General features: G+C 38.4%; 1 pseudogene; it reads left to right on the top strand.

Annotated features, from left to right (window-relative positions):
• Positions 1-17,124: 17,124 nt before the first annotated feature.
• Positions 17,125-17,908, top strand: LOC112396165 (glycoprotein endo-alpha-1,2-mannosidase pseudogene; annotated as a pseudogene).
• Positions 17,909-19,958: the final 2,050 nt, after the last annotated feature.

The following is a 19,958-nucleotide window of genomic DNA, read 5'->3' as shown; positions in this document are numbered from 1 at the left end:
TTAGAGGATATATAAATAACCTGGGATTTTCTGGGTTTGAAAATAACTTTTTCTCATTTCAAAACTTATCTCTACAGTAGGCAAACTATTCTCAAATTAAGAAATAGGTTCTAATGTAAATAAAAACAAAAATAAACAAGTGGGACCTAATGAAACTTAAAAGCTTTTGCACAGCAAAGGAAACCATAAACAAGACCAAAAGACAACCCTCAGAATGGGAGAAAATATTTGCAAATGAAGCAACTGACAAAGGATTAATCTCCAAAATATACAAGCAGCTCATGCAGCTCAATATCAAAAAAAAAAACAACCCAATCCAAAAATGGGCAGTAGACCTAAATAGACATTTCTCCAAAGAAGATATACAGATTGCCAACAAACACATGAAAGAATGTTCAACATCACTCATCATTAGAGAAATGCAAATCAAAACTACAATGAGGTATCACCTCACACCAGTCAGAATGGCCATCATCAAAAAATCTACAAAACAATAAACGCTGGAGAGGGTGTGGACAAAAGGGAACCCTCTTGCACTGTTGGTGGGAATGTAAATTGATACAGCACTATGGAGAACAGTACGGAGGTTCCTTAAAAAGCTACAAATAGAACTACCATACGACCCAGCAATCCCACTACGGGGCATATACCCTGAGAAAACCATAATTCAAAGAGTCATGTACCACAATGTTCATTGTGCCTCTGTTTACAATAGCTAGGACATGGAAGCAACCTAAGTGTCCATTGACAGATGAATGGATAAAGAAGATGTGGCACATATATACAATGGAATATTATTCAGCCATAAAAAGAAACGAAATTGAGTGAGGTGGATGGACCTAGGGTCTGTCATAAGGAGTGAAGTAAGTCAGGAAGAGAAAAACAAATACTGTATGCTAACACATATATATGGAATCTAAACAAACAAAAAAAATATGATTATGAAGAACCTAGGGGCAGGACAGGAATAGACACGGAGACGTAGAGAATGGACCTGAGTGCATGGGGAGGGGGAAGGGTAAGCTGGGACAAAGTGAGAGAGTGGCATGGACTTATATATACTACCAAATGTAAAATAGATAGCTAGTGGGAAGCAGCCACATAGCACAGGGAGATCAGCTCGGTGCTTTGTGACCACCTAGAGGGGTAGGATAGGGAGGGTGGGAGGGAGACGCAAGAGGGAGGAGATATGGGGATAGATGTATATGTATAGCTGATTCACTTTGTTATAAAGCAGAAACTCACACACACCATTGTAAAGCAATTATACTCCAATAAAGATGTTAAAAAATAAAAGTAGGTTCTAGGCAAACATCAAATTGAAAATGAACCTTTAAGATCCTTCATTAAGACCTTGACAAGACTTAAGGTGATGCCTTATAGATCCTTTCAAACAGAAACAAAAAGGGTATCAATAAGGGTATGCCTCACAGATACTCTCCGTTAAACAACAGGGTTTCTGAGAATCTGAAGGGTCTTGTCCCACTGCAGTCTCACTGGGAGCTCGAGGTTGAGAAGGGCTTACCTTGATGAAAATTTTGGTGTGGGTTTGTCTAATGGAGTGAATTTATAAACTGATTTAATAAGAAGCCCACAGAAGTTGGGTTGCAGAAACTATACAGACATGGACAGAAAAGGTCAGAAACAAAACAAAATGAAGGGAGGCTTTGGACCTCCCAAACTTCTATAAGGTTACTCAAGAGCAAAAAAAAAAAAAAGGAAAAAAAAGAAAGAGACTAACAGAGACTAATTTTTAATGCAAAAGAAAGGATGACTCAGCAGAATCAAGAGCCCAGAGGGCAGAGCCAAGAATTTTAGCAAACAACCTCAAAGACACAAATATTGAGCCTAATCAAGCAACTGGCAATATATGTTTGGCTGGATTCCAGAACTGCTATCAATCAGTGACTGCTATGTATCGCTTGTTCTTCCCTCTTTTTCAATGGGAGCATCTATCATGGTTATCCTATAGTACCCTACTGCCATTATATGTTGCAATGTATGTGGGGCAGATAACTTATCTCTTTAGTCACAGGCCTTCAAATCAAGAAGGGATGGTTCTCAAGGAGTTGTATGCAGGGAATTGTACCTGTGGTGCCTCATTCACACCTGGACTTGATATAGGTAAGATCCTAGACTTGGAGTTGCTGGTGTAATGGAATGTGAATTGAGGATCTTGGTATAGGAGCTGAATGTATTTTGCATGTGGAAAATGAATGCTTATGGATAGAGGGCAGACTGGAAAATTGTGTTTACTAAAGATGGCCACCACAACATATCCTATCCCACAGGTTTTTCTCACAATATGATGAAGCCAATAATTCTTTCCATCAAAAGAAGGATCTATGATTCTTCGAATCTGGGTAGAACAGTGAACATGGAAGAAGTAACAATATGACTTCTGAAACTAAGTCATAAAAGGCAACAAAGCTTCCACCTGGCTCTTTTGAGAAATTCACTCTTGAAAGCCAGTCACCATGTGCTTAGAAATTCTAGGTCACATAGAGAGGCCACATATAGATATTCCATAATACAGCCCCAGCTGAGGTACAAGCTAACAGCCAGCCCAGCCAGACATGTTGAGGAAGACCCCATCATCATCTGACTGTAACCACATGAGACACCCTAAGCACGAACTATCTCGCTGCACCCAATCAACCCACAAAACCATGAGAGATAATAATATAATAACTGTTGTCGTTTTAAGTCACTAAATTTCAAGCTGATTTGTTACAAAGTAATATATAACATGAACCCAGTCTACCCCTCCTGAATAAACTAAACCCTCATGGCCACAAAAGGATACAGGCCTATTTACCTATATATTAAGTGGCCCAAGACTACTGCGCTTCTATAAAAATTTTCTGATAGTTCTTCCTTTTTCTGGTTATTCTCTTTTTGAGTGGTTTCAATAGCTGTTGCTCCTACTCAGATTACTGCAGTAAACCTTGAAAAGCAGCATAATCATCATTGCCACCAGCATCTATTGGGCACTAACCATGTAACACACTATACCTTACATGCATTGATGTCATTTAATCTTCAAAAGCAACTCCTGAGGTGGTACTACCATTATTCCCATATTTACATGGAGATACTGAATGACTTTATCCAAGGTCACACAGCTAGGAAGCGGAATAGCCAGGATTCAAACTTGACTTCAAAGGCCCCACACTTTATTATTCATATGGTTCCTATTGATAAAGGGAACTGAGGTAGCAATCTCCTCTGGATAAAGTCATTTAAAAATGTCTGTTCCTTTTCAGCATTTAGAAAGAATTTCCCACACAGAAGAAAACATGTTCAGAAGGGGAAAATTTTTTAATAAATTAATAGAATTTCATATTCTTACATAAATATGCAGAGATCATCTTACAAGTAATATACCTGCACTCAAATAGTAATTATTCAGGTTAGTCATACTTGGTGATTCATGGAATTTCAATAACTAAGGGAAAGCAAATTGGCTGAAAGCGTTCCTGATACAAACAAAAGTAATTTATCCTATATCTAAATAGGCTATATAATTAAGCAGAAACTTCAAAGAAAGAGAAAGAGAAAGAGTATAACTTTTTCAGCACTGTTTTAAAGAGAAAAACATTCTCTAAAGAAAATCCATCTAAGGACTAGCATAAAAAACTTTGATACCCTTTCCCCTAGACTAGGTGTATAGATGGTATGGTAAGGAGAGTAATAATACAGAAAGTAGTGAAAATAATAAATACTAATGATTACAGTTTGCAGTCCATACATGGCATTAAATGAAAATTCTCTTTTGTCCATTTTGCACAACTTTAAGAGACAGCTGGCCAGCAGCTGAGTTTTATAGACTTAAATTTGACTTGAAAACATTATAGTCATTTAATAATATAAAGAAACTTAAGACATGAGACCCATCACTAATTTTAAATTGTTGGGAACAAGTAGGGCAACAAAGACAAAAAGTGCCACCCACTACTTCTTAGCCCTCAACAATAAGATCATTTCTCTTAAAATACTTTCAACCCCTCCCCCATCTACAAAGACTATCAAGAGTATATCATATGAAGGCTTCCCTGGTGGCGCAGTCGCTAAGAATCTGCCTGCCAATACAGGGGACACGGGTTCGAGCCCTGGTCCAGGAAGATCCCACATGCTGCAGGGCAACTAAGCCCATGTGGCACAACTACTAAGCCTGCGCTCTACAGCCCGCATGCCACAACTGCTGAGCCCATGTGCCACAACTACTGAAGCCTGCGTGCCACAACTACTGAAGCCTGCGCGCCTAGAGCTCGTGCTCCACAACAAAGAGAAGCCACCGCAATAAGAAGCCTAAGCACCACAGCGAAGAGTAGCCCCCTCTCACCGCAACTAGAGAAAGTCTGCACACAGCAACAAAGACCCAATGCAGCCAAAAATAAATAAATTAAATGAATAAATTTATTTTTAAAAAAAAGAGTATATCGATATGAACACTATTCCTTCCAGGGAAAATCAATCACTCTGAAGAATATCCACTAAATATATACCAATAGAGCAAGGCTTTCACGATTTTGAAATGCCTCTAAAATATCTGATTTATATTTGTCAGACCATAATATATTTCTTTGCTTCTTATTTCTCTATAATCAAAACGAAAAGCACTATTATGATTTAAATTACATACTGGATATGAGATCCTAGGAGATTACATTTCAAATGAAGTGCTATTATTCACAAAACTACTTCTGCAATCAAAGCTTTCTGAGCATAGTGCTATATAGTATGCCTAGCAGCTCTTACTGTGTAGCCAGAGCTTTCCCTAGATACAAACTTATAAATAACAAGGACCAGGGAATCCCAGGAATACCCAGGGTTATTATTTTATAAAGCAAAAAGAGATTCAGTTTAACAGGAGATGGGGACTTCCCTGGAGGTCCAGTGGTTAAGACTCCGTGCTTCCACTGCAGGGGTGCAGGTTCAATCCCTGGTCAGGGAACTAAGATCTCATATGCTGCACAGCGCAGCCGAAAAGAACCAAACCAAACTAAACCAAACTAAACCAAACCCAACAGGAGGTGTGTATTTCAACTCCACACTTACTATACTTTCATCTGCATTTACTTACAAGATAATAGAATTCAAAAATAAAACACATCAGAATTATCTTGCAGAGTTTTCTTTTTAACACCACAGTTTCTAAGAGGAGTATATATGATTCACCTTAGACCTCATTCAGGTAACAATCTTCGTATGTTTGTTTAGGCTGCTGGGAAGTATATGACACATACAACTTCCTGTGTATCTTACCCCCCCCAACCCCAAAGGGGGGTGGAAGAAGGGGGACAGAAAGTACTGAAAATAGACAAGTCTGGAACTAGCCTAAAGGTTACTGCCCTTCTCATTCTATTGAAAAAAGCCAACATTCACTTGATACAGATTCAGGGAACAGCTTTTCCTCCCTGTCCTTTGCTAAATTTTGCAACATGAAAGACATACACTAGAACCAGACCAAAATGCTGGACTGTAATGCTGTAGGGGTAAGAAAGATCTACAGAATTCAGAATTTTGATATATATGTCTACAGTTTAAGTGGTCTATGACAATGCATGGCACAGAACAGGTTCCCACAAAGTCTCCTGAATTGAGCCACTGTTCAAACCAGAACCAAAGCCAGTAAACATATCAGAAGTGGCTGGTGGGCCATGTGGTGAGAAGAAGAACTGACATCCTTTTAAGGATCTCTGATCATGCTAGCTGGTCTTCAAATTTCTTTTCTAGTACTCCATATTTTATTGTGTGACTTAGATGGCTTGATGAAGTCTGAAATGCCTTTGAAAGAGGGTAACTGCTTTAAGTACCATGATTAGAAATATGAATCTAATTTCAGAAGCCCAGAAGGGTCACAAAGATTAATGTAGTGATCGTCTATCTTTTTCTTGGATGCAAATTTGATGGAGAATTCTGAGAGAACAGGACTCAATAGGGTTTAATAGGAACAGAAAGGGAAAGCTAGAAGCCTTGGAGATGAACTTCACCAATCTTACATTTGAATGAAGGGATGAGAGGAAGAGCTAATCCTGTGTCAAATATGGTTTAACCTTATTTTATCTGGATGTAGTATGAAAATGGAGTAATTTCCCCATAAAACAAAATCAGAGAGAGAAAGCTCAAATAAGATGATTAGGCTATAAAATAATATAAAGCTAGCATTATAAATTCTTATAGCTTCAACACTTGCTTGACATCAAGCTAAAGCTAATGTAGTTCTAAATACATCACAGAAGCTATAGACATTTGAGGAATGTTGTAATATAATGAATATGCATTAGCAATCACTCAAATTCCAGCCATTTGATTCTGTTATGTATTAACTGGTACTCATACTACCAACGACAGAATGTGAATTACATAATATTATTTAAATCTAAAACATCTTACTGCCTATTGTGCTAAGCTTATACTCTTAAGTACCCTGTTTCCAAAATTTCTAGCCATTCAATCCCATTTTTGGAACTGGTCAAGTTATCCAGCGTCTCAGTTCTGCTCACTTGACTGTGGTAGGTTTTAAGGTCCCTAGAGTGTACCTGAGCATTGGTGAACTTAGAGATAGTCAATGGGAGGACCCAAAGAAAAGAAGTGAGAAATTACAAGCCTGCGCTCTAATTTTTACTCATCTAATACCCCAAATTCATCCCTTATAAGCCTCAAGGAGTAGACACAATAACCATTCGAGACAGGCGCAAATGAACCAGTTACAGGACTCAAGGACTCTAAGCATCGTCTTATTCTTCCACTTAAGGAAAGAGATAACAAGACATAAAAGATTCAGGAAAACAGCAAAACTGGCTCCAAGACATCATGCCCCATTCTAGACTGCTGCCAGAGGAAGAAATTCAGACATACCCAATGCTTATTCTCTCGAGTCCCTACTTAGCAAATGTGAGATTTATTCCAACAAACCACCTGGTCCGTTACAGCAGCTTTTAAAACAGGGGATGTTATAGACTACCAAGCAAAGCACTCTGTTGAGTCAACTACTCAAGATGTGCTACTAGGTGACAATGCAAAAATACAAAATGATTTTTTAAACACATCTTCTTTACCTATCCCTTAGCAATATGTTGTGGTATAACATTTCTAAATAGAATGTATTAGATGAAATGTACTCATCACTAGTTTGTATGTGCAACTATTTATACAGCCTACTACCTATGTGGTTTCACTACAATCCCATCATTTCAGTGCTACATCGGAAAGCAGTCGCTGAGTTGTTTAACTAGCTGGAGTCATAATCTCAAAGTCAACAACTACTTGTTTAGGTAATGGCCTAGATACCTATTAAATGAACAGGCCAGAATTCCCTCCACAGACTAGAGTACAGAATAGACTCTGTCCTTGTTTCCTGACAATTGTTATCACTTTCCTCAAGAAAAAGGTATCAATTCAGTATGTATTATGTACAGAGCAACACTGGGGTGCTGTGAAGAAAATAGAGAGGATTAAGCCAAGGTCTGTGATGGCTAAGAGGATACAATCTAATTAGCAAGATGTGATACAATCATAAAATGCACATACACTGGTTTATAACAATGTTTAAGTGCCAAATCAGAGGAAACTCAATGAAATTTAAATAACCAAGAGAAACTGAATTTTCAGTGAGTCAAGATTATTCTGGGCAGGGGTGACCAGAGAAGCCTTCTTGGAGATGGGACCTCAGCTGGGTCCAGCAATATATTTTATAAGGTGCAGGGGGCAGCAGGTTTGTCTTTCAACTTATGTTTCGTTTGGCTTAATACTAAAATCTTTTTATATTACATTATTAAGCTGGGAGAAGGTTTACCCTTTTAAGTTTGAGATTAAAATATGGTCCCTGAAAAATCTTTCCCTCTCTCTATAGAAATTTTCTTGGCTATTTTGCTGTTTTCAAGTTCAGAAGGTATAGATTTATAAGAGAGGGTAGGAAAGCACTAATTTGATGGTTTGCATAAGAACAAGTACTGTAGGAAATACCTAAAGCTTCAAACTCACATTTTCTACCAGTGTTGGCATGTTTCCAGGAGGACTGAATTCAGTGAGAAAACTGGAGAAACAATGTTTGTGTTTCAAAATAATTTAATCCCAACAAATCTGTGAATTAGTAACTATTATCCTAATCCTTCCAATGAGAAAACTGAGGTGCAGGGAAGTTATACAGCTAAGAATAAGCACAGCTAGGATTTGAAATCAGATGTATCTGATTCTAAAAACTCATCTCTTTCTACTATATGTGACTTGTTTTTAGGTAGCAAAAAATAATGGCTGCTCACTCCAGGCTGATATGTTCAAATACAGCATAAAACAGGTATGTGTGTGTGTGTATGTCTGTGTGTATAAACCTAGCCAGAATTCCACCAACAGCTACCCTGAACTACATTAACTAAACTGGGTGACATCTCTGAACACTAATCTCATGCCTAATGAAAATATTTCTATGGCAAATCAGTCCATTATGTATCATTCTATTCTTGAACTTCTACTGCATTGCTTAATACCTTATTTAAAACAGTCTTGTTCACTTACTGTTCCATAGGCAACTTTCATCTCCTCAAATTGGTAAGAAACACCTTGTAGACAAGGACATATTCTTCTTCTTTAGAATCTGTAAAGTGCTCAATATGTTCCCATAGTATATATTCGATAAACATCGAATAATTAAGAGTTGCTGAGCAACACCCCTTTAATTTCTATTTAAAAAAATCTCCTTTCCAAAAGGATTCCTTCAACCACTTCTACTATTAGATAACTTACACTAAATTAAAATAAGTGGCTACACATATAATGTTTTTTTTTTCTTTTTTACAAATTATACTAAGGTGAATATTGTTGCTCTTGTAGGATCTTACTTGTAATAAGAAAAGGGTCAGAGATAAAGTGAGCCCTTATTTCCATGAAAGGAGCCAACAAAAATTACATAAACACTAAAAAGTGAATACAATTGCAACTCTGGAATATATGCCAACACATAAAAGCAGCTCATTTCAATTTGTCGGATAAATGCCTACTCAACAAGCGTGACTTCCTAGAATATAGTCTATTTTATATTCTGTTTCCTTAATCTGCCACTAACTGTACAATTAGAGCATGTTTTTGGACATTGAAATATATTTCTGTAATACACTGTTTAAAAAACTCTAAAATGTATTTTTTAAATGCACATCTAGTCCCTGCATACCATTTGCAAGTTTATAAACCTAAGTGGTAGGGGGTGGTAGCAGGAGGGGAGGTGGGGAAATGTGTGGAAGCAGAGAGAAGAGAAAAAGAAAGTTGTAGCTTCAGTAAATACACAGCCACTAACCTTGCTGCAGAGACACCAAGGTTACAGGAAACCTGCTAGCAGTAGCACTGCCAGGTTTGTGTGGAGCTGCCACTATAATCATTTGCTTCGCTGACCCTGTGATATATGTGGAAATTGGGGAGATTCTCCTGCTGGATCATGAAACTGCATCTGCATGCTAAATATTTAAAGAAAGGAGGAGCCCTGGGGAATGGAAAAGAAGGGCAATCCCTGAACTATGTGGAATCCCAACTCCCTTGACAACAGTAAGACTGCTTGAACAGCTCTATCAAGCAAATAAACGACATACACTAGGAATTGGTTGATTCATGTTTTAAAATAACCCCCTATGTGCTTTTTGCTCCTCACTCCGACAAGGGCATTATCACTTTAGAGCTGAAAATATATCAGCATTTAGGAATCTCCCCAAATTCACTGGGTAGCACTAATTCCCCACACCAGTGCCCTGAGAAGGCAAGGTCGCTCTGCAATCTACTTCAGCCAGAGAGGCAGATCACCCAGCAGCCCTCTCACACTCACCCACGCCTACCCAGGGACAGGCTTTTCCCCAGCACTGGCTCCCTGCACAGTGCCACATTAACATTTATGGGAGCTGCTGGGTGCACAGAGGGCTTTTCCTGACAGACAAGGGCATCCAGAGATCTAATCCCTGCCAACAACTGCTTTGCAGGACTTTCTGCCCTTCTTAGACATGCCAGCAGGCAGCCAGCTTACTTAAATCTATTCTTTAACCTCTCCTAAAACTATATGTAGCCAGTTAAAAAGTGTAACTACCTTCAACGAAATGCTCAAGAAAATTATGCATGGCTACAAGACAGCTTGATTTTAAGTAACTTACTTACACACATTAGCTTTTAAAAACCACAATTACTATCTGCATAAGACACGTGCTTCTAAGAGATCTATTAAGAAAACAGAGCCACATTTCCCCAAATTTGACAGTATTAATTTGAGAAGATCTGAAAAAACAAAAGTAAAGAAAACAAAAGCCTATGTACTTCCTTTTAGTCAAATTCAAAGCAAGCAATCTCTCTCTCTCTCTCTCTCTGAATTAGGCATTCTCTTTTCACTGGTTCTCAAGAGGGAGCAGAAGTAAATATCTTAATGCAACCCCTCACAGATCCAAGTAAATGGGCTATTCAACCTTGCAGCACAACATGAAGGCTTAAGCAAGGAGCTACATCATCCAACAGTGCCTGGTCTCCCCCCCACTTCCCTTGGATCAAGCAGCGGCGTTAACTATGTGGAACAGCCAAAAAGGTACAGTAATTAGATATTGACTTCTGGGGGCTGGTAAATTTCAATAATGCCTATGGTTCTAGACTTCATAATAAGCTTCTATTTAACCTGCTTTTGAAACCAAAAACTCAAAGTAAAAGAATTTTTTAAAAAAGAAAAGAAGAAAGAAAAAAACAATATTGCTTTTTTTTTTTTTTAAACATTTGTAGTTAAGTATGAAGATCCTTCCCACATGCATCTGATTTTAGGGACTTAACATTTTGTTCTCCACCTCACTTCACTCTTGTGTTTTTCTTGGTATGAGCTCTGCTCTCTCCCTTCCTCTGATAACACTCTGGATACTACAGCTCTCCCCATGCCCCTGCTCCAAAAGCCTCTATTCATCCTGCAGTGTTTAACTTGACAGATTTTTCCCTCAGCAGAAAATGGGCTAGAAATCCCAGCACTGTTCCACTAACCAAGCTCTCCTAGGGAAGAAGAGAGTGTTCACACAGTACATGCAAAAGTCTCTCAGATGCTAAAGACAGGCCCAAAGTAGTGGCATGTGGCAATTCCATATCTGAGTCCAAAACACACTCCTTCAAGGAGCCACTAGTTTGCTTTTATCATACCTTTTGTCCTAAATAATATTCTAAAATGAATAGCATCACACTTGTTTTGGACATGAGGGTAGGGATGAAGGAACGGAGGGAATTAAAAACCATAATCTAATCCTTCAAATATCTAGAAGTTTCACTAGATGCACCCAGATGGCATACCTTTGTCAGGTAATAAAATCCAACTTGAAAACAATCTATACAATGACATTCTCTAGCCAAGGCAGAGCACGAGCAATGCAGTGGTTTCATTTAAACTATTCAGTGAAGTACTTAGGGTGGATATTGATTATGCTTAAAGTACTTTCAGCAAAAAATTCAAACCACTTGAGTTACTGTTTCTTTTTTTTTCTTTCTTTGGTCTGGGAATTCCCTTCACACTTCCCTGTAGAACTATAGGCTACAAATTACTCAGGTTTGCCATAGCGGAAGAAGGGTCCAGTGAGAGATACCACCAGTCACAAACATTTCTAAATTCTCTGGATTCTTGATCATTTATCTTTTGATAAATGGGCTAGTCCCTGATATACTACTGTAGGATGTTGGCTCACGGTTAGCTACACTAAAATCACAATAACCTCTGTTGCTCCTGGCTTTGCTAACTACCAGCCAAGATACAAATAAAGCATGAGTCCTACATATAAGGGACTTAAAAACTAGTAAGGCGCAGTGGTTGAGGGTCTGCCTGCCAATGCAGGGGACACAGGTTCGAGCCCTGGTCTGGGAGGATCCCACATGTCACGGAGCGGCTGAGCCCGTGGGCCGCAACTACTGAGACTGCGCGTCTGGAGCTTGCGCTCCGCAACAAGAGAGGCCGCGACGGTGAGAGGCCCACGCACCGCGATGAAGAGTGGTCCCTGCTCGCCGCAACTAGAGAAAGCCCTCGCACAGAAACGAAGACCCAACACAGCCAAAAATAAATATATAAATAAAATTTAAAACTAGTAAGGGAAACTAGACACACATCCTTGCAACGTTAAATAAGAAAATGAAAGTTAAAACTGGGTTCCTCAGAAGAGGTAGAAATTCAGTTAGACTTTTAAAAATAAGTAGGATTTAGAGAAAGAATAAAGAACATTTGGGAGTGCCTGGGCTAAGGAATACATATGGTATGAAGGTGAGAATGTACCAGGCACACTATAAGTGGAAATGGAACAGTTCAAGTACTGCTACACCTCTATAACCACTTCACAACGGAGATTTTTGGGTAAACTGAGAAGGGATATGCATTCTTCTGTATTGCCAATTCTTGAGTTCCTCCCACTGGATGTGTGGTTAGGGTATATTTTGTGGAATCAGCAATGGTGAAGAACAGATCCAGGACAGAGCATGGAGAATCATGATCCAAGGACTACAGAGAAGAGTCTATAGTCCTGGCAATACCCACTGGTTTCCCTCATGGAAGTGACCCCCCACACTGATGAGAGTGAAAAGGACTTTCCCCTTTTTGTGGCCTCTACATGACCACAGATCACAGTGTCCTCATTTCATTAGAACTGACCATTTGGATCATCTACAGATCCTCTCACTAAAATGGGTTCCAGGATCACTGGCCCTTTGGCAAGCCACAAAGACTTTAACTATATCAGAGCAACCACAGGAAGGAAGAAAAAAAAAAAAAAAAAGAAAGGAACTGACATGAAAAGTAGATAGCTATTTTTCTAAAGTATGTTTGGGAACTAAGCAACTTGTCTTTCTCATCCTTCCCTAAGAATTAGCTCAGGTTAAGCTTTCACACTTAAGTCTCAATCAATTCCCAGAAAAACAAAACATCTGCTTCTAGTACAACCACACAACCATCTGTTTCTGAAAACAGACATAAACACCCCAACTCCCAAAGCCTTGTTTTAATCAAAAATGGAATGAATGGATGATGTTTCACACACAGTATACTTTGTGTATATTTTGCCTTTGAGAATACAACCTAAAACCTGGCTGGTCTTAAGATGAATTTAACCCCACAATTCATTTAAAATTATTAAATCTAAGAAACTGAAGAGGCTGTATCAAAAAGCAAAGTGTCAGCAGCAAAAAGTAACACATGGGGAGAAATTTTAAAAGCTGGCAGCCCAGGCTGAGGATATGATCAGTTTATACATCTAAACAAAGAGGTCCCTACTGGCTCCAAGTAGCCTCAGCCTCAACAACTTCTTATCCCCAAACTCCTTGCCTGACAAATTCAAACCATCAAATCTTTCCTGATTACCAATAACAAGACCCCAAATTCTACAGCAAAAAGCTCTCTATCTAACATTCCCTCCATAGTATCATCCCCCTTCACCCCATTCCAGTGTTCCAATTCTTAAAATTAAATTAAGGTGGCAAAAATATCCAGAAATAAATGAATAAACTATTCATTGAATTACTATCTCTAGTGCCTGTCAGACCAATTAAATGGGCATCACAATATCACCAAATTAAAAAAACATTCTGGGGACTTCCCTGGAGGCACAGTGGTTAAGAATCTGCCTGGGGCTTCCCTGGTGGCGCAGTGGTTGAGAATCTGCCTGCTAATGCAGGGGGCCCGGGTTCGAGCCCTGGCCCAGGAAGATCCCACATGCTGCGGAGCAACTAAGCCCGTGTACCAGAACTACTGAGGCTGCACTCTGCAGCTCATAAGCCACAACTACTGAGCCCACGTGCCACAACTACTAAAGCCTGTGCGCCTAAAGCTCGTGCTCCACAACAAAGAGAAGCCAGCGGAATGAGAAGCCCGTGCACCACAATGAAGAGTGGCCCCTGCTCACTGCCAACTAGAGAAAGCCCGTGCACAGCAACGAAGACCCAATGCAGCCAAAAATAAATAAATAAATTTTTTTTTTTTAAAAAAAAACCCTATTTTCCTTCAAAATTTAGAGGTCATTTCTCCAATATTTAGTAGATTTCACTGTTGAGAAACTTGAGCTTTGATTTCTGATCTTTTGCAGTAAAACTTGTTTTTCTCTTGATTCTGTAGGATTTTCTTTTTTAAAATCATTACTATGAAATTTAAGAGGTCCTTTGATGTGGATCTCACTATGCTTGGCAATTGCTGGATTATTTCAATATAGAAACTTGTATTTCAGTTATGGAAAGTTTCTTGGAATGGCTTCTTTGATGATTTCTTCTTCTCCATTTCTATTATTCTCTATTTCTGGAACTCCTATTACTTGAACCTCTTTTGGTTACTGAATCTCTTCAACGGGTCCTCTAATTTTCTTACTCTTCTCTCCTAAATTATATTCCTTTCTTTTAGTTCTAGTTTCTTGGTCACTTCAAAACTTTTATGGAATACTCTGTTATGTTTTTAATTTCTAAAATCTGTTTGGTTTTCTGCAAGTTCCTTTTTTAGAGCACCCTATACTAGATGCATTACTTTTTTTCTGAGGATTATTAGTGCTATATTAAAATTTTTTTTCCTTCTTCCTTCATGAGCTCTGTTCCCTTTAAGTTGCTGTTTCCTATTTGCTTTGGCTTTGCTCATATTAAAATTGTTTTTCAAATATCTAGTGATCTTTCACTGATTCCTCATATTTAGGAGTGGGGAGTGATGGCTAAAAAGCTGATTGGAAACTTTATGCAAATAGTGGTCTTCACTGCAAAAGTGCTCTGGTTGTGCTATTTCCCTGGGGATACCCAAATGATTAGTATCTTTAAGTCTTTTCTTTCAGATTATGTCAGGTTCTCCAGAGAAACTTACCAATCTCTTACTTCGAAGGTAAAAGCTTGTCTGCCAATGTTCTCAGACAAATGAGGGAAGCAGGCTAGAAATACCAATATTCAATACATCAATTTCCACTTATTCCTCCTCTTTCAGTACATTACCCCTGCCCTCATGGTGTCCAGGTTCCTCATTCCAGAAAATCTGTTTCATTTTTGGGGGGGGATTGAATTTTCAGTTTTCTTCCAGGATGGGGGAAGAGAATCTGGGGGACTAAGTACCATGTAAAGAGATTTTCAATGAATCCTTCAACTAATTTCTCCTGTTGTCTCATTCCCATTTCACAAAGGTATTGGAAGATGTTTCAGGGTAAGCCAGGTTCCTTTTCAATTTACACCATTATTAATTTCAGGATTCAGTAAAGAAGTACTCATTCTTCTTCTCTTCAGATTTCTAAACCTAAAATTTCCAGTCCCTTCCATTTCCCTCCCGTTTCCTTTGTCTTTTGTTCCCATTGTGGATTTATAACTAAAAAACCAAAAACCTTTGTTATTTTAGTGGAGTTTTGAGAAAGAGTGAAGGTAAATCTGTGTTCAATGAACCATCTGACTATAGTTAACGATATACAGTAGTCCCCCCTTATCTGCAAGGTATATGTTCCAAGACCCCCAGTGGATGCCTGAAACTGTGGATAGGACCGAATCCTAGATATACTATGCTCTTTCCCATACATACGTACCTATGATGAGGTTTAACTTATAAATTAGGCACAGTAAGAGAATATCCAAATTTCCAGTATCACTACTCTTGTGCTTTGGGACATTATTAAGTAAAATAAGGGTTACTTGAACACAAGCACTATGATACCAAGACAGTCCATCTGATAACCTAGATGGCTATTAAATGACTAATGGGAGAGATATGCTGGACAAAGGGATGATTCACATCTTGGACAGGACAGAGCAGGATGGCAAGCACACTACTCAGAACAGCTCACAATTTAAAAATTATGAATTGTTTATTTCTGGAATTTTTCATTTAATATTTTCTGACCGTGATTGACCATGGGTAAGTGAAACTGCAGAAAGCAAAACCATGAATAAGGGTATACTTATAAGAAAGCTGTTAACAGAATACATCCTAAGAGTTCTCACCAAAAAGAATTTTTTTCTTCTTTTCTTTTCACTGTATCTATATGAAATGATGGATGCTAACCAAACCTACTGTGATAATCATTTCACAATATATGTAAATCAAACTGTACCATCATGCTCTACACCTTACATTTATACAGTGATGTATGTCAATTATTTCTCAATAAAGCTGGGAAAAAAATCTACCATCTTTAACTGGAAGCACCCACATTTATTTAGATCATATCTGAAATCCAATACTAAAATCCAGGGGCAGATCAAGCCACAAAATTCCAAAAGCTATCTTGGTGATAATAGTATCAGTAAAGTTAAAGTACACTGTCTACTATACTTTCCCCCAGCCTTTAAAATTTGCCACAAAGCTGAGAAAGAAAAAAGTATAATATTCTAATAACCATTAGGTGTTGATGTCCAATGGTAGCTGGAAGGTTAACTTCAAGGTTTTGCGATGTTTGTTATTGTTTTAAAGAATGGTAAGAGTAACGGAGGTGGCACTCATGGAAATGCATTAGCATATGCTAAATGACACACCCACAGGCACCAGAACAGTTCCAAGGCTAACCATAAAAGGCCAAAAAGTGGGCGGCAGCCCATATCCCGGAAATCCCCATCCCTTCTCCAAAATAGTTGGAATAATCCTCCCACTTGTTGGTCTATGAAATTACCCAGCCCATAAAAACTAACCACCCCGTATTTTGGGGCTGCTCTTGACTTTTGAGATGGACTGCATTCTGTCTATGGAATGTGTATCTCTCTAAATAAATCCACGTCTTACCTATCAAAAAAAAAAAAAAAGAGTAATGGAGGTGGGGAGACATAGGGATGGACTTGAGGAGAAGCAAATCACTTCTTTTCAAAAGTTATTTTTCTAAATGTTTTCCACTGGGTACCATTTTCCTTACTGTCTTTAAGTTTCATAAAGAAAATCTATTTTGTCCCGCCCCTCAGGCTCCTTTTGGGTGGCGGGGCTGGTTGGGTCTCTGCTGTGCTGAGGCTGCTGGGTTTTGCTTTACTCCCAGCCTCACTGGCTCTGCTGGCAGACTTCCTGCTGACAGCCAGATTCCTAGACCCTGGGCTGCTACATTCCATATACAGGAATTTTACTCCCTGGAGTTATGCAGTACAGAGTTTGAAGGACTGTATGAATTGGTCCTTCCCAGAAATAAGCAGCTAAACATTTACTATTTTGGAGTTTAAAGCATGCCATCATCGAAGTTTCAAAAAAGGACTTGTATCATTTTGTCACTTTCTATTCTATTTATTCTCTCTCCGATGATAGGTTTAAAAATGGGAAGACCAAATAAAGCTACTTTTGGAGATCCTTTTGGACTTGATCTTCTTCCAGAACTTCATTGATGAACTACTCACTTGGTGGAAAATTTTGATTCCCCAAAGAGTGGCACAATCAGCAGTGAAACAAATATCAAGAATTTAAAGCTGTTGAGATCACTATGAAACCCTCCAAAACCTCTGAACCTTACCTGGGAGAATTGTCACTTCTGAATTATTAGTTACATGTATTTTATTACAGTTGGTACAGAAATCTACAATTTGGTGGAACCATCTAGTCTTGGAGCTTTGGGACCCTAGAATAGCCAGTAATTATCCACAAGGGAGACCCAGCCCCCGAGATGACAGTGGCTCCAGCTTTTACCCTGAGAGTTCTCAGTGTCCTTTGGTCATAGAAACTCACATGAAACAAATGCACTCAGCTTCAATTAGTGTACTAGTATTAGCCCTATCTTGGTACACACCTGATTCAAATGATGAGAATGAGGAAACTACTGATGACTTAGTACCAACTATTTTGGATAAAGATCATATATATAACCTGAAGCAGAAAAGAAAGAGGAGTAAAATGTTCTTTTGTGAAGGTAATACAGAAATTAGTGAAGATTTACACAATAAATTTCTTAGGTGTCTACTAAAAACAAGAGTTGTTAATTGTGAGAATTTAAGTATTTATAAAGAAGTTAAAAAATAAACTGCTCCAAAAAAGGAAGGAAGGAAGGAAATAAAGGGAGGGAGGGAGAGAGGAAGGGAGGGAGGGAGGGAGGAAAGAAGGGAGGAAAGAAGGAAGAAATCTATCTTAACTAATGAATAAATGAAACTTTTGAAAGTTTCTTAGTACATATATTACACTGACCCTTCACCAGGCAAAGAAAATTCTACAATGGAACGGTATTCTAAGAAAGTAAGCTTAGGGGTACATGGAACAAGGAAAATCTGGGGTCACTTTCCCTCAGGACTTGGGCTTCTATCACCAGTGTAAATCAAACATCTAGTGGTCTCTAGGTTATAAAAGACAACTAAGTAAAGAATGGATGGGGGATTGGAGGATTCCCTTATAACATGTACCCAACTTTGATTGTTATTTCTCTTGTCTACCACCTCTGGCATGTGACTGTCAGGTAACAAGTGTTGGTCTAGATAATGACTACACAAAACTTGCATGCCATGAAGAAATGGGAATACAAACAGCCAAGCAGATTTTCTTCTCATAAACAAGCTTAAAATCATGAATGAAATCACAGTACTGCTCAAGTAAAACAATTCTTGTTTCACTAGAACACCATACTGAGAGTCAAGAGAAGATTCTTCCCCCGCGCCACTCACCAAATTAGGAAATCACATAGAAGAATATTTTCCCCACAAATCTGCTCTCTCCCTTGTACTCCTCCTTTCAGAAAATGGTACTATCATTTAGTTGTTGAAATTATAAACTTGGCTATCATTCTTAACTCCTTCCTCCCACCTTCCTTCCTTCAGTCACCAAAAACTGTGAGTTCTAGCTTTTATATAGCTGTTAAATCCATCTGTTTCTATATCTCAAGTCCCTGCCTCCCATCTATCCTCCATAACATAACCAAAATTATCTTTCTAAAATGTTAATCTTTTCATGTCACTCTCTTGCTTAAAACCCATTTCACTAGCTTTAAGAATTTTTAAAAGTGCACATATTTAAGGGGAAGAACAAAAGCAGTAACAGATTTCCAAGAGTTCACTGTCATGAGTATATACTTGGGAAAGGGCCAAAGGAAAAGATATGGATTAGTAAAATGCCAGGAGGAAAGAGAGAAGCAGCAGTGGGGGCCAGGCTGTGATTAAAGCCAATGCTAAAATTAAAGGCGGCATAAAAACTATTTTTAAAAATGAGTAAATTGCCTTTGTGGCACATTAAAATTGTAATATTACTTCACACAATAACTTAGATTTTTCAATTCAATAAATATTTAATAGAGCTTCTACTACATGGAAGGCTTTGGGTTACCCACTTATTTGCAATAAGCCACCATTCCAAAAACTTGTCACAATTCCACTTCCCCCATAGCGTACCCACAAGATAACACCTTCTCTGACTTCACTTTAGTTACAAAGTATTTATGGATGGAATAATATGATGTCTGTAATTTGATTTAAAATAATTCTGGGAAGGGAGCTAGTGGGGGGAGGGGAAAGATATAACAAGATTAGCAAAATGTTCATATGCTGAAGTTGAATAATGGGTACGTTGGGGTTCATGGATTAATTATATTATTCTCCTCACCTTGTGTATTTTGAAATTTTTCTATGATAAGAAGTAAAACTAAACCAAAAAATATTAAAAGAAAAAGCGACCCTAGTGCTAAAACACAATGCTTTTTTCATTCAGCAAGGTTTCATACAGGATAGGAAGGTAGATTTTCATATTTCAGGCATTGCTTTGATATGATTTTGAACCACAATTAGAAAGGTTATTCTTTCAAATTTGTGTAACATAAAGACTTATACCAAAAATTAAAGAGAAAATGTATGAGAAATCAAAGTTTATTTTCTTAGGTAACAGCTTCTGCAACTGACATATAGAAACCACATTTGCTTTAAGAAAGCCTGAGTAGTGGGCTTTCCCTGTGGTGCAATGGTTAGGAATCCGCCTGTCAATGCAAGGGGCACAGGTTCGAGCCCTGGTCCAGGAAGATTCCACGTGCCGCAGAGCAACTAAGCCCGTGTGTCAAAATTACTGAGCCTGCACTCTAGAGCCCACGAGCCAGAAC

Source organism: Neophocaena asiaeorientalis, unplaced genomic scaffold (genome assembly GCF_003031525.2).
Source record: "Neophocaena asiaeorientalis asiaeorientalis breed wild unplaced genomic scaffold, Neophocaena_asiaeorientalis_V1.1 scaffold501, whole genome shotgun sequence".
Taxonomy (NCBI): domain Eukaryota; kingdom Metazoa; phylum Chordata; class Mammalia; order Artiodactyla; family Phocoenidae; genus Neophocaena; species Neophocaena asiaeorientalis.
Note: the sequence above shows the minus strand (reverse complement) of the source record. Positions and strands in the feature narration are given on the sequence as shown.